We start from the raw sequence: 17,983 nt of genomic DNA, 5'->3' as shown, positions 1-17,983 counted from the left end.
AGAAGGAAGGGTTGACTTTGGCTTAGCTTGAGGGTACAGTCCATCACGACTGGGAGCCAAGGCCTCAGGAAGGTGAGGCGGCTGCTGACGTATCTGCAGTCAGGAAGCGGGGAGAGATGAATGGTGGAGCTCAGCGCTATTCATTTTCTCTTTCATTTAGTCCAGGACCCCAGGCGACAGGAGGGGGCTGCCTACATTCAGGGTGGGTCTCCCCTGCTCTAAAACACTTCTAGAAATACTCCAATAGACACACCCAGAGGTGTGTTTCCATGATGACTCTAAGTCCCAACAAGTTGGCAACAAACATTCGCCACCATGGTATCTTTTCCCTTTGCCTTTAAGGGTCCAATACAAGGCTGCCAGGGTAGAGCAGAGTGAATGGGTCAGTCAGGTGCCAAGAGCTAAAGGCCATAGCCCTGAGGTACGACCTGTATTTGGAACCCTTGAGGCTTCCCATCCTCTGAGCCCGACATCTTCTATGGGTTTGGGTCTCTTACATGAGCCTCCTTTTTCAAGTCCTGAGACCCCAGGGGCACTTGGAAATCTTTGGTGTCACCTACCACTCCCGACCCCAGGTACAGACACACAACCTCTGCCTGCAGGTTGCTCCCCACCTGGGTGTTCCCCCTTGCTCCCCCACTTCCTGAGTATCTTATTCCCAGCTCCATGGGTAGCCCCCTGACCCAGGCCTGGCCTCCCCTGACACGGGCCTGGCCTGAGGTGTGGGGTTGAGGCTGAGGGTATTCACAGTGCAGCTCTTGTTCAGGGGACCAGTCCTGCTCTGGGCTCCAGCCCCTGGTTCCAGTCTTTGCAGGCCTGGGAGCTGCCTCTCCACCTAGTGCAGCATCCCTGGAGCAGCATCCCTGGTTCAGCATCCCTGGTGCAGCATCCCTGGTGCAGCATCTCTGGAGCAGCATCCCTGGTTCAGCATCCCTGGTGCAGCATCCCTGGAGTAGCATCCCGGGTGAGCTCTCCATGATGCCTGGCTGTCATGGATCTTCCGGACAACCTCAGCTAGGCTTGCCTCGCAAGCTGTCACTGACCCCTTTGCCTCTGGCTCCTCCATCTCACAGCCTGCGCCCTGGGATGAGATAGAATGGCATGGCGAAGACTGTTGGATTGCTCAGCTCTACCCCAGGGCTGCTCTTCAAAGTGTCTTATATGGGACCTGGAGGCTAGTGCCAACAAGACTTGATCAGGGAGCTAGGGAACTGGTGAGGGACGGGGTGGAGGGGGTGGATCTCTGGTAGTTGATCAGGCTTAGGGAAGGGATAAAGGCCGAGGGAGGGAAGGGAGAAGGAGACAGAGATCCTAAAGGAAGAAATAAGGTAGGCCAAACTAGGAGGCATGTTCCTGGTGTACTCAGGCTAGCCTGACCATGAGGAACATGGCTGGGTACCTTGGTGTCAAGCAGTACAAACAGCTGGGGGTGAGGGGTGGGGAACTAGAAACCAGTATTGCTGGGATAGGATGTGACAGGTCACATGAAACAGGCCCAAACAGAGCATCCAAATGGGAGGCCTTAGGGGCCTGGACCAAGGCAGGGAGACAGCCCTGGAGACAGAGAAGAAGGCCTAGGCAGCCAGGGAGGAGGTAGGGCCTTGCCCAGTTTTTCTTGCTTTCCTGATGGCCCCTCCCATCTGTGAGAGCATGCAGTTTAGAGGCAGCTCCCAGAAAAGCGTTTGGAATCCTGGGAACAAAGGGACCTCAGGGCTATTCTCCTCAACACTCAGGTCACATTCCCTTAACAAGCTTTCAGGACTGGGAGGGGAGAAGGAAATGGACAGTGGGTCCACACCCCAGAGTCCTGTTAATGGGAAGCCTACCTCTTGCCAAGTCAAATCTCTCCTCTCAAGGCTTTTTTCGGAGCACCGACCTCCCTTAGGACTAAGCCCCTCATCTCTTATTGGTGAGCTTCCTTCGCTGGAAATCTGAGTCTCTGTCCTCTTAGAGAGCCCAGACTTTCTGCACAGTCTTGTCACCAGAACTAGGACAATCCCTGAGCTGAGATGTGCAGGTGCCACCCCAATTCACCCGTGGAGCAGTCTGGCCTGACACCGGCTCAGTCTGCCCTGCTTGCGTGTAGGCCTATTGCCTGCAACAACCGCTCGTTTGCATTAAATTGCATAGGGTAATTTAATATTTAAATGTTCATGCTTAGGCTGATGAGGATCTGCTCTAAATTATGCTATTTGCATACTCCCCTTTTACTGGAAACACACACACACACACACACACACACACACACACACACACACACACACCTTCCCTTTCTAGTTCCCCAAGGTCACCATCATGTTGGGAGTCTGACTTGCAGAAAGCCTGGCCTGGGATCTGCAGAGAAGACACAATCATGCAAGAATCGACAAAGTCAGGCTGGGGACATGGCTCACTTGGTACAGTGTTTGCCCAGCACGTACAAAGCCCTGGGCTCAATTCCCAGCAAGACATAAAATTAGACATAAAAATGGCCATGCGGGCCTGGAAAGATGACTCAGAGGTGAAGAGCACTGGCTGCTCTTCGAGAGGACCCAGGTTCAATTCCCAGCACCCACATGGCAGCTCACAGCTGTCTGATTCCTGCATTACACACTTGCAGGCAAAACATCAATGTATATAAAATTTTTAAAAAAATGGCACATGCCTCTAATCCCAGTAGTTTGGAGGTAGATGCAGAGTCTCTAGTCGCTGAACACATCACGGAGAATACAGCTCCTATAATGTGCTGATGAATTTACAGAGCCTATGGCCAGATTAACCCATTCATGGACTCCCTGTCACATCGAGATGATCCTCACTAATAAGGAACAAATTGTTCCAAAGATGGAAGAGGAGGGTACACAGAAGAAAAAGATATCCCAGAAGAAACAAAAACTTACAACATGGGAATGCATCCAGCGTAAAATAAATCCAAACAAAAGTTAAAAAAAAAAAAAAAAAAAACTATTAGAAGGCAGTGACACTCAGTGCTTCTTGCACTCAAAACCTGGGGGCTGGAGAGATAGCTCAGAGGTTAAGAGCACTGACTGCTCTTCCCGAGGACCCGGGTTCAATTCCCAGCACCCACATGGCAGCTCACAACTGTCTGTGACTCCAAGATCTGACAACCTCACACAGACACACATGCAGGTAAAACACCAATGAACATTTAAAAAAAAAAAAACTAAACACACTCAATACCTGGCACACAGCATATACACACCTCCACTACCTTTTCTGCACCTGTGACAGGCATCACTAATTGATCATGGACTCTCCACCCTCTCAGCCTAGAGCCACTTCACTCAAGGTAGCAGTTGGCATATGATATGGGGCCTAATCTTCTCGCTTTCCTTGATTAGCTCAGGCAGCTGGGGCAGGAGTTCCAGGCCAGGCTGGACTACACAGCTCCAGGTCAGCCTGGGCTACAGAATGAGACCTTGTCTCCTGGAACTCGTACCCTCCCCCACCCCCCCAAAAAAGAGCAAAACAAAAGAAAAAGTAAAACAGGAGGAAATCATGACTCAGGCAAGTCTCAGAATGTGTCTGAGGGTCACACAGCAAGGGTACATTTGTGACTCTTGGCCACTTTATATGCAGTTAAATCAATCCAAAGTTAACGCTGTAGGTGGGTTGGGTCCTGGGAACTACCAAGAATCGCAGGGTCTGATGTATATGTGTGGGATGGCTGTACTGGGAGAAGGGAAGTGATCTGGCCAGTGTCTTGCAGGATGTTGTGTGAAAACACAGCTGAGCCCCTAGAGAAGGCTGTTGAATGACCTGGAGAGAAACCAGAGACCTTGGCATGATGCCCTCCTCTCCCCAGGACCTGGACACCTCTTTCCACTCAGGACAATAAGAACACTATGTCCCTATGCCCCCTCAGAGGACTGGATGATGGGATACCTCTGCCAAGGCTCTTCTCAGCATGGGGGAACGGAGACAGGACAAAAATAATGTTGAGGAATCAATGTGAGTGTGTGTGTGTGTGTGTGTGAGAGAGAGAGAGACAGAGAGACAGAGACAGAGAGAGAGAGACAGAGAGAGACAGAGACAGAGAGACAGAGACAGAGAGAGACAGAGAGAGAGACAGAGACAGAGAGAGACAGAGAGAGAGAGACAGAGACAGAGAGACAGAGACAGAGAGAGACAGAGAGAGAGACAAAGAGAGAGACAGAGAGAGACAGACAGAGAGAGAGAGACAGAGACAGAGAGACAGAGACAGAGAGAGACAGAGAGAGAGACAGACAGAGAGCTTCTGTGAGCAAAGCCTCACAGAGCAGAGCTGAAGCAGGAGGGATAAAAGGGCCGCCCTCCTACCCTATGACTTGGGGAAGGAAGCATTTAGCCAGGGGCTTGGGCTTCTGGCCACCCAGAGTTAATCCCTACAGCGTCAGAATGGAACCCAGGGCCCTTGCACTCCACCAATACGCTGCATTCATGTCACGGTTTTTGCAGTCATCACCCACTAGCGTGCCCCGAGCCCCTCAGATGTTGTTCATTGTCTCTGAGTACCCTGAACACCGCTCCCTTGTATAGCCACTTGGGAGAGGACACACCCACAGGCCAGCTCTCAAAAAAACAAAAACCCGATGTGCTCTTGAGCAAGCCACTTTGTCTCGGTAACCTCACCTGCACAACAGAGACAATCGGCCCAACTTCCCAGGCTTTTCTGCACATTAGTGGCAGTCACAGCAGCCAAGGACCCCGCCGAGCGGGCGAGGCAGCCTGGCGAAGGCTGATGCTACCCCGCCAGAGGCATCTCCCAGCCTGCCCCACACAGTTGGCAGCAGCCTAGGACACAGGAGAGCTTGTGGGGGAGGCGGCCTCTTCCTTCCTGCCCCTTCCAGCTGGGTATCAAGATCTGAGACCAGATGTGCCGCCCAGTGACTCAGCTCTTTCCTGCCTGGAAACTCCTCCCTCCTGCCTCACCAAGCTGGGCCAGCAAGGGTGAGACTGCAGACTGGAGTGGGGGTGGCTGGTCCTGGGTAACCACAGGGGAGCAGTGGGCTGGGGGCAGTGGGGAGGGAGCTGAGGCGTGAGGACAGCATGGCTTGGCTGGCAAGGTGCGGCAGGGGGCGGGGGATGGGTGCTTTCCAAAGAAAGCGAAGAGGTCCCTGTGCACCTGTGCAAGGCAAAAATGTTCACGCTCACCCCTCATACTCCTGCCGTGCCAGTCTCTTCCAAACCGGTCCAAACCACCCGTCCTGCTCTCCGGGGCCCACACCACACCGGCGCTTCCGTCCTTCAGAACCCTTTCCCAGCCAACAACCTCTACTTCCTCGGCTCCCACAGCACAAGGCCCCTGCTGTTGCTGGTGGCAGCTAATAAGGCTGTCTCCTAACGTCCAGATCTCCCAGCCACCCCAGGATCCCTCAGGGGCCCAGGGACCTCTGGGTCTCAGATGTCACCCCGCTAGGTTCACTGTCATCCCCTTCTTCCCCTCTGAAAGGTGTGTGTCCTCTAGTTCAGTCTTTTCCTGCCTACCATATGCGGAGCTGGGTTCAAGTCCCGAGCCGTTGCTTTGGTTTTGTTTTTGAGACAGGGTCTCATGTAGCCAATCCTGGTTTTGAACTTGCTATATAGCCAAGACTAGCCTTGAATTCCTGATCGTCATGCTTCTGCCTCCCACAAATTGGCTTTAAAGCTGGTTTTAGCCACAGCTGGCTAAAGAATCTCCCAAGAGAGGTTTTTTTGTTTGTTTGTTTGGTTGGTTTTGGTTTTTTGTTTTGAGACAGGGTTTCTCTGGTTGTCCTGGAACTCACTCTGTAGACCAGAATGCTGTCAAACTCAGCGATCCGCCTGCCTCTGCCTCCTGAGTGTTGTGAGAATCCCGACATTAGGTCCAATGACCAATTGGATAGAGTGTTTTGACCCTATGGGCGTGGTTTTCTCTGACACAGGTGACCCCTTAGAAAACAGTGGCGCGAGGTGGCTCGCACTGTTGGGTGGCCGGAGCAGAAGCACGCTGCGGAAAAGCGTGGCTGGAAGTTTGGTTTCCTCGTCCTTGGGAGGACCGGCAGGACAGCGGCCGCGGCGGCTCAGCTCTGTTCTGTGTCGTGAGTGTAACTTACAGATTTCATTCCTTATTAAATCTTCCCTGGCCCCGTATCTCAGCGTCGACCTGTATTACCTGAGTGCTTGGGACTAAAGGCCTGCGCCACCCCTGCCCTGTGAGTTTTGTTTGTTTTATTTATTTATTTATATTTTTTATTTTATTTATTTATTTATTTTTTTTTTGCCGGAGCTGAGGACCGAACCCAGGGCCTTGTGCTTGCTAGGCAAACGCTCTACCACTGAGCTAAATCCCCAACCTGTTTTATTTTTTTCGAGCCGTGGTCTCATCTATCCCGGGATGACTAGATGACTTAGAACTTACTGTGTAGTCAAGGATGACCCTGGACTTCACACCCTCTTGCCTCCCCCTGCTGAGCGCTGCCATTACAAGCTTGTGACTGGTTTATACCGGGCTAGAGTTGGAACCCAGGGCTTTGTAAATGCTGTTGCCTCTGCTTTTTCTAGTTATATAAGTTTGGTGAGTTAATTTGTTCTCTGAGGCTCAGTTTCCTCCTCCGTTGAATGGGTTGATGCTCTGTAGCTCCTGGGGACCAGGTGCCCCAGAGCTCCAGCATTTGGCCCGCAGTAGGTCCTCAGTTAGGGGTAGCTGCAGTGATATCCTTTCTTTGTGCTGTCCAGTTTTTCTTGCCCCCTACCCCCAACTCTTGCCTGTCGGGAATGCTCAGCTGAGTGTGTCTCAGTGACACATCAAATTCAAATGCCCAGAAGCGTACATCATCATCCTGCACGTCAGCTTCTCCTAATGTCTCAGCCCTGTTAGTGCTCTACCATCATCGGCCTCATCCAGCCTCAGGGATGTTATACATTCACTCAACAAACACTGGGAGACTTACAACGAAGTGCAGGCAGGCGGGGTGGGAAATCATTATCCCTGCCCTTCAGGAACGCAGTCTGATGAGAGAGGCAGGCCGGCAGGCGAACAATATAATAAGATAATTGGTCCATTAAAAATTTATATGGAGGATTGGGCCAGGTGCGATTATGCATGCCAGTAATTCCAGCACTTGGGAGGCAGAGGCAGGTGGATCTCTGTGAGTTCGAGGCCAGCCTGGTCTATAAAATGAATTCCAGGAAAACCAGAGTTACACAGAGAAACCCTGTCTTGAAAAACAAAAACAAACGAACAAAAAATTTCTCTCCCTGGGCGGTGGTGGTGCAGGCCTTTAGTCCCAGCACTTGAGAGGCAGAGGCAGGTGGATCTCTGAATTCCAGGCCAGCCTGGTCTACATAGTTCCAGGTTAGACAGAGCTACACAGAGAAACTCTGTCTCAAAGGGGAAAAGATTCTGTAGAGGACATTGTGCCTTAGGAGGAGTGTGTAAGACTGGCTGAGTCAATCCAGGAAGCCTTTTCAGGGAAGGCAGTAGGTGGCCTGGCACCTGCAGACAGGAATACGAGTTGGAAAGGGGACAAGTCAGGGCGAGGCAGAGAAACCGTCCCCAGGCATTAGCGTGAGCTGGGAGAGAGCAGGGATTAGGAGCTCACTTTCATTCTCTAGAAAGCTGCTGTAGGGCAGCGTGGAGGAGGGTGGAGGGGGCAGGAGCCCAGGCGGCCGAGGCCCAGGGCAAGATTTCCTCTTTTGTTCCAGTGGATGGAACCATCCTGCATCCTGGTTAAGAACTCTATGAGTGAGCTGCATCTCTAGTCCCGTGTCGTGTCCCCCTCCCCCTCCCCCTGCAGCCCCCTCCCGTAAAATGAGGGCCCCAAAGTGTGCCTGCCATGCCTGGGCTGTGCAACCTTGGGAAAGTCACTCAACCGCACGGAGCGTCCTTCCATTTGTCAAGTGGAGATAATAATAGGCACCCACGGGACGGACGCCTCGGAGGGCTGAGTGAGCTAATGGAGGGAAAGTGCTGGATAAAGATAAGCTGCTGTTGCAGAAGTCCACAGGGCAGGCAGCCTGTGTCCAGCCACAGCCCCACCTCAAAAAATGGCTTCCCTGAGCCTCCTCCAAGTCTGGCCCACATCCACCCTGGCTGGGATGCGGATGAAAAGGAAGGATGAGCACACACCTGACTGTGGATCTTGGCTCACTGGCCATGTGACCTGGGGCCAGTGTCCTTCCCCTCCGACTCATTCATTCCCCAACTTCAAAACACAGCTGGAAAGTCCACCTGCAGGGTTTCAGGGGAGGGTGCTGTAGTAACTGGAATGTGACCAGTAACGGGGACCATTCCCTGACCGTCTCCAGGCACCACCTAGGCCCTAGGACCAAACTGGGTAGTCTGGGAAATAGTAAATGTTTAATGACGCATTGGCTGGGAGTTTCTACTCAAGGGGGAGGTAGCAGAGACACTGGCCACTGGCGTCCCTAGCAGGCTTGGTAGGCTTTCTCTGGGACCCAGGGACAGTTTCTTAAGGGACTGCTCTGTCATGTTCTGTGACTTTCTGAGGAGTCAGCTAGCAGGGACCCCAGGACCCCCTCCCCTCCCACATGTCCCTATTCTCTGTACTGCCACTCAAGGGGACAGGAAATGGGTGGCCATTCTCTGAGTCTTCCCCCTGTGCTAGGTCTATGGTGGCACGACAGATTCAGAGACAAAAGATACCAGACCTTGAAATTCAGGCCCTGAGGCCTACCTGGGAGAACAATAGAGAACGCATTCACTAACTGTGATTGCACGTGTCTAGACCAAGACCCCGGAGGAAAGGGACTTCTCTTTCCAGACCTTCATTTAGCTGTCTATAAAATGAGAACAGTAACCCTGACCTCCACAGAGCTGTGGAAATTAAGGGAAGCAGGGTCCTGACTGAAGTCAGAAGGCTCAGCAGATGTGACAGGGCTGGGGATGTAGCTCAGTTCCTAGAGTGTTTGTCAAGCACTCATGGAGCTCTGGGTTCCTTCCTCAACTCTGTATAAAATAAACTGGGAGCGTTGGTCCAGGCCTATAATCCCAACACTCAGAAAGTGGAGGTACAGAGGATTAGAAAATTCAAGGTTCAAGGCCAGCTTTGGGTACTTGAGAATATGTCTCTTAAATAAAAAAAAGGAGACATGTGATCCTAAAGGATAAGAACTACTTTGCCAATCAAAAAATAAAGGTAAGCTGGGTGGCAGTGGCCCAGACCTTTAGTTCCAGCACTATGGAGGCAGAGGCAAGTGGATCTCTGCGAGTTCAAGGCTAGCCTGGTTTACAGAGCCAATTCCAGGACAGCCAAGACTTTAGAACCTGTCTCAAAAAAACAAAAATAGAAAAAGAAAAGAAAAACAAAGAAATGCGTCTCAAAAAACCAACCAACCAAACAAGCAAACAAAACAAAACAAAAACAAAGAAAGGTAAGTGAGTGCTGAGTGTGAAGAACTCTATACTCTCAGGAGACTGGGAGTACCCTAGAAAGGGCGAGAAGAGATTTAGGCAGGTAGCAGAGGGGCAAGCTCCAGGTTGACTGAATTCTCTGGGGCTGGGTAGGGAATGGATTGAGGAAGAGAGGGGTTAGGAGACAGGCCACTGGTGTGGTCCTGGAGGTTGGGGCATGTCATCCTTTAGTCATCTGAATGCTCACCTGCAAGTCAGTGATGCAAAGATTCCCTTCCAGGGGATGCGTCACTGCTTAATAGGAATGGACAGGAAGGGACAATGGCTTTGGCCAGAAGAACCTTCCCAAGGGATTAGGTCAGGGCTCCATGCCTCAGAGGGATCCATCAGTCAGGGGGGCTGGAGGGAGCTTTGTTTCCAGCAGAGGTTCTGCCCCTCACTCTGCCCCTCCCCCTGCCCCTGCGGGCAGCCTCCCCTCTGTGGATTTGTATCTCTGTGGTTGTCTCCAGGCTGAGGCAGCAGAAACAGCATTTTGAAGTGAGCCAGGCAGGGCTAAATCCAAACCCTGATTCTTCTGACCTGGGTCAATGTTCTCATCCTCTCTGAGTCAGTTTTGTGAAGAATGTTCAAATTAGCAGTATCTTTACATGCCTGTATGGAAAGTATACAGGAGAAGGCTGGAAGAATAGAAATTGCCTGAGATAAGAGAGTAAACTGATAGTGGCCAGGCTGCAGTGGAGAAGTGTATTCAAAGAGGCGTTTCTGCATTTTACCCTCGTTATTTCTGCAGTGTGTGTGTGTGTGTGTGTGTGTGTGTGTGTGTGTGTGTGTGTGTGTGTGGTATAGGCGTATGTATTTGGGTATGGAACACATGCTATGCATGTGCAGGTTAAAGGTCAATGCTGGTGTCTCCTTCAATTACTCTCCACCATGTTTTTTGAGACAGGACTCTCTCACTGAACCTAGAGCTCATATACTGGATGAACTGGTCACAGACTAGATGCAGGTTACAGAATTCCAGGATCTACCTCCTGTCCCCTGTTCCCTAACTCTAGGGTTACAGGAACACAGTTAGGCCCTGGCTTTTTTGTTTTAAAGATTTATTTTTATTTTATGCTCATTTGCCTGCATGTATGCCTATGTGAGGGTGTCAGATCCCCTGGAACTGGAGTTTCAGGCAGTTTGAACTACCATGTGGGTGCTGGGAATTGAACCCGGGTCCTCTAGAAGAGCAGCCAGTGCTCTTAACCTCTGAGCCATCTTTCCAGCCCAGGCCCTGGCTTTTTACATGGGTGTTGGGAGATCTGAACTCAGGTCTTTATGTGTGCAGCAAGCCCTTTGCCCTGAGCTAGCTCCTTAGCCCTTGGCATTTTGTCTGCCCTTTCTGTCCATCCTTCCTTCCTTCCTCTCCTCTCTGCCTTGCTCTCTACCTTTCACCTCTTTCCCTTACTATTTTTTATGAGGCTAGGGGTCTAATCCAGGGCCTTGTATACTCTAGGCAAACTCTCTACTCTGTAGCCCAAGCCTGTGTGTTTTACATAATCTCATTTGTATAAAGCAAGGATGATGCTACCAACCACACAGCTTGCTGGAAGAGTTTTAAAAAGATCTGACAGATAAACATCCTTTCATGCCGTCTGCTGAAGAATTGGCCCTCACTTGGGATTAGCCCTTTCCCTTTCCTTTCCATTGCCTGGACCTGTGTTTTTACTTGTCAACTGTTTGCGTCTTTGTATCTGTGTTTGTGGAACCAGCCCATGTATGTCTCTCTGTGTGGGCTGCTGAGCACGTGTATGTACGCATGTATTCAATATACATCAATGAATGTCCATGCATCTGTGGATGTGTGCATTTATGTCATCTGAGTGTGCCTGTGTAATCGGATGGAGTGGGTGTGCTGGCAGTGTGTGTGTATCTAAGTGTGTGCGCATCTGAGGCTTCAGAATGTTTCTGTTCTGTTTACACGTGTTTAGATGTCTGCCTGTCTGTCTTAGCATATCTGGGTTTGTGTATTCATGTGTCTGGATGTGCCAGTGTGAATCACTGTGTGTGGGTGTGTCCTGCTGTGTTTCTGCCCCACTGTGTTTATGCCTCACTGTGGATGGAAGGCTGAGGAGGTTGTCTCTAAGAAACCTCAGCTATCTCTTTCTCTGTAGTGATGGACAGGAAGCTTTGCCCCTGCTCCCCCGGCTCCCAGAAAGCCGAGTGGGGGTGTTGCCCTCCTGGCCCTGCCTTTGGGCACAGGGCCAGTGTGCAGCTGAAGACTAGTGAAGACAGTGTCAGCAAACACCTAGAGAGGGGCCCCTTCCACACTCCCTACAGGAAGCTTTTCCAGCTGACAGACCAGACTACTCACAGCCCTGTGTCAGTCAGAGAAGGGCTGGCCCCGTGCTTGGAGAGCGGGTGCCTTCTGCACCTCGGGTCAGGAAATGCCTGCTCTCCCAGGCTAGGTCATCGTCCATCTGGATGAGCTTTGTGAGCTTCTCAGATACTGTCAGACAGTTGGGGGAAACAAAGCCTATCTCCATGGCAACCCGCCTCTGCCTTCCAACTTGGGCAGTTCAGTGGTTTCATGGGGCCCCCGAGTTGGGCCCAGCTCTGGGATGGGGGTGACTGGAAGATGATGAGCTAAGATTTCTGCATATGTGCGCTGCACCCTCGCACCCAGCACACCCAGACACTTCCACCGGCATGCCTCATGTGCAAATAAGATGTTCAAGTTAAGATTTCTACAAATGTGCACTGCACCCTCCCACCCAGCACACCCAGGCACTTCCACCTGCATGCCTCATGTGCAAATCAGATGTTCAAGCAGGGAAATCTGTGTCCAGACAAGGCAAGTTTCTTGATCAAGGACACCCAGCAATTAGGGACAAGGGGGTAGGGTGGTATGAGAACCAAGGGGCTTCAGGGCTCCTTTTGTGTTTCATTTTAGAACAGCGGTTCTCAACCTGTGGGTTGCAGCCCCTGTGTCAAACCTCTATCTCCAAAAATATTTACATTACAATTTATAACAGTAGCAAAATTATAGTTATGAGGTAGCAACAAAAATAACTTTATGGTTGAGATCACCATAACATTAGGAACTGTATTAAAGGGTCACAGCATTCAGAAGGTTAAAAACCACTAGAGATTCAACAACCATTTGAGACAACACACACACACACACACACACACACACACACTCTGGCACATGTGTGCACTTCTACCCTAACAATAATAAAAGTAAACATTTTAAAAATTAAAATAAGGCTGTGTGGTGGTTGCACACACCTTTAATCCCAACACCTGGGAGGCAGAGCCAGGCGGATCTCTGTGAGTTTGAGGCCAGCCTGGTCTACAGAGTGAGTTCCAGGACAGCCATGGCTGTTGCGTAGAGAAACCCTGTCTTGGAAAAAGAAAAAAATTAAAATAAAACATTGCTTGGAGGCTGAGTCTCACTCTATAACCAGCTGACATTCCTTCAAACTCACTGCTATGAAGTCCACACCAATCTTGCCCTTTCAGCAATCCTCTTGCCTCAGTCTCCCGAATGCTCAGATTTTAGGTATGGGCATTGTACCAGGATAGGAAAATGTAACATCTTTGTTTCTTCTTTAAACAAACATCTTTCTTTCTTTTAATTTTTAAGGCTGGACAAGTGGCTTAGTAGTTAAGAGCACTCATTGCTCTTGCAGAGGACTCTGGTTTGGTTCCCAGCACCCACGTGGTAGATTACAACCTTCTGTAACTCCAGCTTTTGGACAGCCAATGCCTTCTTCTGACTTCCTTGGATACTAGGCATACATGTACATACATACATACATGCAAGCAAAACACTCCCATGCTCAAAATAAATAAATCTCTAAAAAGGTGTGTGTGTGTGTGTGTGTGTGTGTGTGTGTGGTGTATGCTATGTGAACATAAATGTAATGTCCTCAGAGGCCAGAGGGGCATTGGAGACTCCTGATGTTAAAGTTACAGGCAGCTGGGAACCACCCAGAGTCGGTTCCGGGAATCAAACTCTGGGCTCTGTAAGGACGATACACATTCTTAACTGCAGAGTTATCTCTCTACTCCTGGAAATATTTGTTTTATTTATTTTATGGGTATGAATGTTTTGCCTGGGTACAGGTATGTGTGCTACATGGTGCCTGTTGAGTCCCTTGGAACTGGAGTTACAGACCGTTGTAAGCCACCATGTGGGTGCTGGGAACCAAATTAAAGTCCTCTGCCAGAGAAAATTACTGAGTGTGGTGGTGCATACCTTTAGTCCCAGAACAGGAGGCAGAGGCAGACAAATCTCTGTGTGTTCACAGCCAGTATGATCTACATAGGGAGGTTCAGGACAGCGGGAGCTACATCCAGAAACCCTATCTTAAAAAAAAAAAAATCAAACAAACAAAAAACTAAAGAAAGAAAAGAACAGCCAACAAGTGCTTTTTTTTTTTTTCCCCTTCCTGAGACAGGGTTTCTCTGTGTAGCTTTGCACCTTTCCTGGATCTCACTTTGTAGCCCAGGCTGGCCTCGAACTCACAGAGATCTGCCTGCCTCTGCCTCCTGAGTGCTGGGATTACAGCTGTGTACTGCCAGGCCCAACTCTGTACTAACTTGTTTTTGTTTTTTTCTTTCTTGAGACAGGGTTTTACTATGTAGACCAGGCTGGCCTCCAACTATGCCACCATACCCTGCTTTAATGGCCGGTTAGATGACGAGATTCTGGGCAGAACTCAGAATAAAGCTGACATTTCTACCAAGTTGTTAAAACCCCCACCATTTATCCCTGCTTGTCTCTGAGACTCAGCATTTTCTAATTACTGGCTAACACAACCATTGCAGAAATAAATTAAATACTGGCACTCACTTCAAACCCTAACCACTACCTCTAACTCAGGGTTTCACATTTTGAGGCTATCAAGATGTCACTGCGGCTCCCACTGATTCACTTTATGGCCAGTTAATATTCTAACGCGAGCTTTCTTTCTTTTTTTCCTGACAGGGTAGTAGGTACTCAGCTGGCTTTGGACTCTCTGATCCTCCTGCTTTTGTCTTCCAAGGGCTGGGGATACGAGCATGTGTTCTTACACCCAGCCAAGGCTATAATGTTTTGATTTTTCAAAGTGTGCGTATGTGTGTCCTGTGTGTAGCGCAGGCACATAGGTACCATGGCACCTGTGTGGAGGTCAGAGGACAACTCATCTGTCATCCTTACCTCTTACCTTGTTCGAGGCAGGATCTCTTCTTTACCAATGCATCTGTGCCCAGGCTATCTGGCCCAAGAGCTTCTGTGGACTCTCCTGTCTCTATTATGGCTCCCCCTGTAGATTCCAGTCACCCGATAGTGTGTCCACGCTACAGTGTGTCCATGCTACAGTGTGTCCACACTACAGTGTGTCCACGCTACAGTGTGTCCATGCTACAGTGTGTCCATGCTACAGTGTGTCCATGCTACACTGTGTCCACGCTACAGTGTGTCCACGCTACAGTGTGTCTACACTACCTTGTGTCCACGCTACACTGTGTCCACACTATACTCTATATGGGTTTTGGGGATCCATGCATGTCCTTATCTTTGTACAGGAGGCTTTTTACTCTCATATCTATCTCCCCAGCCCTAAAGTTTTGATTCATAAAATAAAATTGATTCATATACTAGAGCATTGCTTTTTACCAATTTTATCCATTAGAATGTGGGGGTGCACTAAGTGTGGAGGCAAGTGGATTATGAGTTTGAAGGTAACCTGGGCTATACAGGGGGACTCTTTCTCCAAAAATAAAAGGGTTGGGCAAGGTGCTTCAGCAGGGTCAGTAGGTAAAGGCACCTCCATCAGGCCTGACAAGTTTCATTCCTTGAACCCACATCGTGAAAGGAAAGAACCAACTTCTGAAAAGATATTCTGACCACATATGCTATGATACACATGCTTCTGAACACGCGCGCATGTGCACACACACACCAAATATAATTTATAAAAAACAAAAAAATAAAAAGGAAACCAGGTATGATGGGCCGTACCTGTATTCCAGTACTTGGAAAACTGAAGTGGGGGATCGAGGCTAGCCCAGGATATAATTTCTAGGCCAGCCTGAGCTACAAAACAAAACAAAAGAAAAACAAGGGTTGAAAGGGTTGGAGAGATGGCTCAGCAGTTAGGAGTGCTTTCTGTCTGGTAGGGGGTCTGAGTTTGGTTTCCAGAACTCATGAGGGACAAGTCACAACGCACAGATAACTCTAGCTTCAGGGCACCCGACACCTTTTCTGAGCACGAGTACACATATTCACATAGATACATACACATAAATAAAAATAATTCTTGAAAACCCCACGAAGCCTGGGCATACAGCTCAGTTGGTTGGCACTTTTGAGGTCCAGGTTGGTTCCTCTCTAGTACGGTATAAACCAGGAGTGATGACAGACACTTGTAATCCTAGCATTTGGGAGATAGAGACAGAGGATCAGGAATTCAAGTTGAGTCAGGAACGTGATGTCATCCTCTTCCTCAGCTACATACAGAGTTGAGTTTTGTTTTGTTTGACTGGGGAGGGTGTAGAAATAATCGTAGTCTTTGAAAGAGGAAAAATGTTGCCTCACTGAAAGAAGCCTCTTGCTCAAGAATGGACTGAGAATGGATCTCAGGGCCTTGCTAGGCCTGCACTCTACCACTGAGCAGTATCTTTCCACCCAGCATTTCTTTGGGAGACAAGGTTCTCCAAAAGTGTTGCCTTAGACTTGAACACTGTACATCATGCTCCTTCCACATGGAGTAGCTGGATTACAGGTTCTGACAAAACACCAAGAGTCCAGTTATTACACACTGTAATAATCGAGCAATAGGGCTGGAGAGAGGGCTCAGAGGTTAAGAGAACTGGTTGCCTTCCCTGAGGATCCAGGTGCATTCGGTTCCCAGCACCCCACACGGTGGCTCACAACCATCTGCAACTCTAGCTCCAGGGGATCAAACACCCTTTTCTGGCCCCCATGGGCACCAGGCATACATGTGGTATCCATATACATGCAGACAAAACTCACACACAGAAATCATTTTAGAAAATAAGCTTATAATAATCAGTGATTGTGGCCCGTTTCTGGATGCTTGGAACCCAGACTAGGTGTTGAGCTCTCTACTGAGACAGCGGAAGGGAGCCGTCACCCATTTCACAGAGGCGGCTGCTGGCTGGCAGCAGTGACCTCTTCTCTCTGCTCTTAAATCTTCTCGTTCCTCCTTTCCCTCAGCTTCTAGCAAGCCGGCATCAACTGGGAGCTGGGTGCACCTGTGCTGGGCCACCTACCAATGACCTCTCTGCCCAGAAAGGGTTGGGAGAGGCTGAATGGGTGGAATTAGTCTGCGACTCTGATGGGAAAAGATACAGGAAAGATCAAAGAGGGTCTCGGCAGGCAGATTGTTTGAAATGTTAACAAAGCTGCTTGATGCTGGGTGCCTTGGAGTAGAGGACACAGGCGCGCTGGTGGAGGGGTGGCATCTGCGGCCTTTCTCTTCCCAGGGTTTACGAGAGGCCTGCAATTTAGCAGGACTGCTCCGCCCTCCACTAAGATTCCAGCCCTTCCAATTGGTCCAAAAGTGGACAGGGGAGGGGGCAGGCACAGGAGCTCCCAACCCCTCCCTAGTGTCCCACCGAAATGAGGGACATTTCACACCTTGGCCTGGCCAAGAGAAGTCTGTACTGGAGGAAGCCTGGCCCAGACAGGGAGAGAGCTGGTGTCTGTGTGAGGCAGATGGAGGCTTGAGCAAAGTTAGAGGGCCCTTGGGCTGCGGCCCTAAGTCTGGTTATTGCTAGTTCCTCCCTGGGGACAGGTTGGCCACTTCCTGCTGGGTCAGGTGACAGCTTGGCTCCAGGTTGGACTTTGTACTAGGGTTACAGGGACTGCTGGGAAGTCAGTTCCAGGTCCAGCTAGGGAAATAAGGGAGCTCAGCTGAGCAGTCATGAGTCCAGGGAAAGCACTTAGCCACAGCTGGGGCCCAGGCTGGGTGTCCCGGAAACTGACCCGAACAGTAGGACAAGAGGGAAGGCTGGACTCTGAGGGCTTGGGGGGGCTGTCGGTGCATTGGAACGGAATAGAACCCTGCTTTCCCTCTGAATCAGGGCTCCACTCTGTCCTGAGAGGAGCCTTCCCTGGATTTATGGAGTGACTTATGGCCTTGAACTCCGAAAGGTCCTGGGCTGGACAGAACATTTTGCTGTTGCCCCACCTATCCAGGTTCTCAGAAAATCCCACGGTGATCTTGAACTGACTTTCCTGCTTCCATTTCCAGAGTGCAGGGGTTCCACACAGCACTACCACACCTGAGCTGGGGCTGAAAACGGGGCTTGTGAGGCAAGTTCGCTGAGCTGCCAGCAATGTCGCTGAAGTCCTTTCCTTTCCTTTCTCTTCTGTGAACCCAGGACCTCAGGCATGGGAGGCAAGAACTGTACTACAAGTTCACGGAGAGCAATGTTTTTTTTTAAAAATAATACTTTTTTTTTTTTTTTTTTGGTAAGACAAGGTTTCTCTGTGTAACAGCCCTGGCTGTCCTGGACTTGCTTTGTAGACCAGGCTGGCATCGAACTCACAGAGATCCACCTGGCTCTGCCTCCTGAGTGCTGGGATTAAAGGCATGCGCCACCACTGCCTGGCGCAAATTTCAATTTCTTAATGGTTTATTTTTATGTGCATTGTTGTTTTGCCTGCAT

Source organism: Onychomys torridus, chromosome 2, assembly GCF_903995425.1.
Source record: "Onychomys torridus chromosome 2, mOncTor1.1, whole genome shotgun sequence".
Lineage (NCBI taxonomy): Eukaryota > Metazoa > Chordata > Mammalia > Rodentia > Cricetidae > Onychomys > Onychomys torridus.
The sequence above is the reverse complement of the archived record's forward strand: the minus strand, read 5'-3'. Positions refer to the sequence as shown.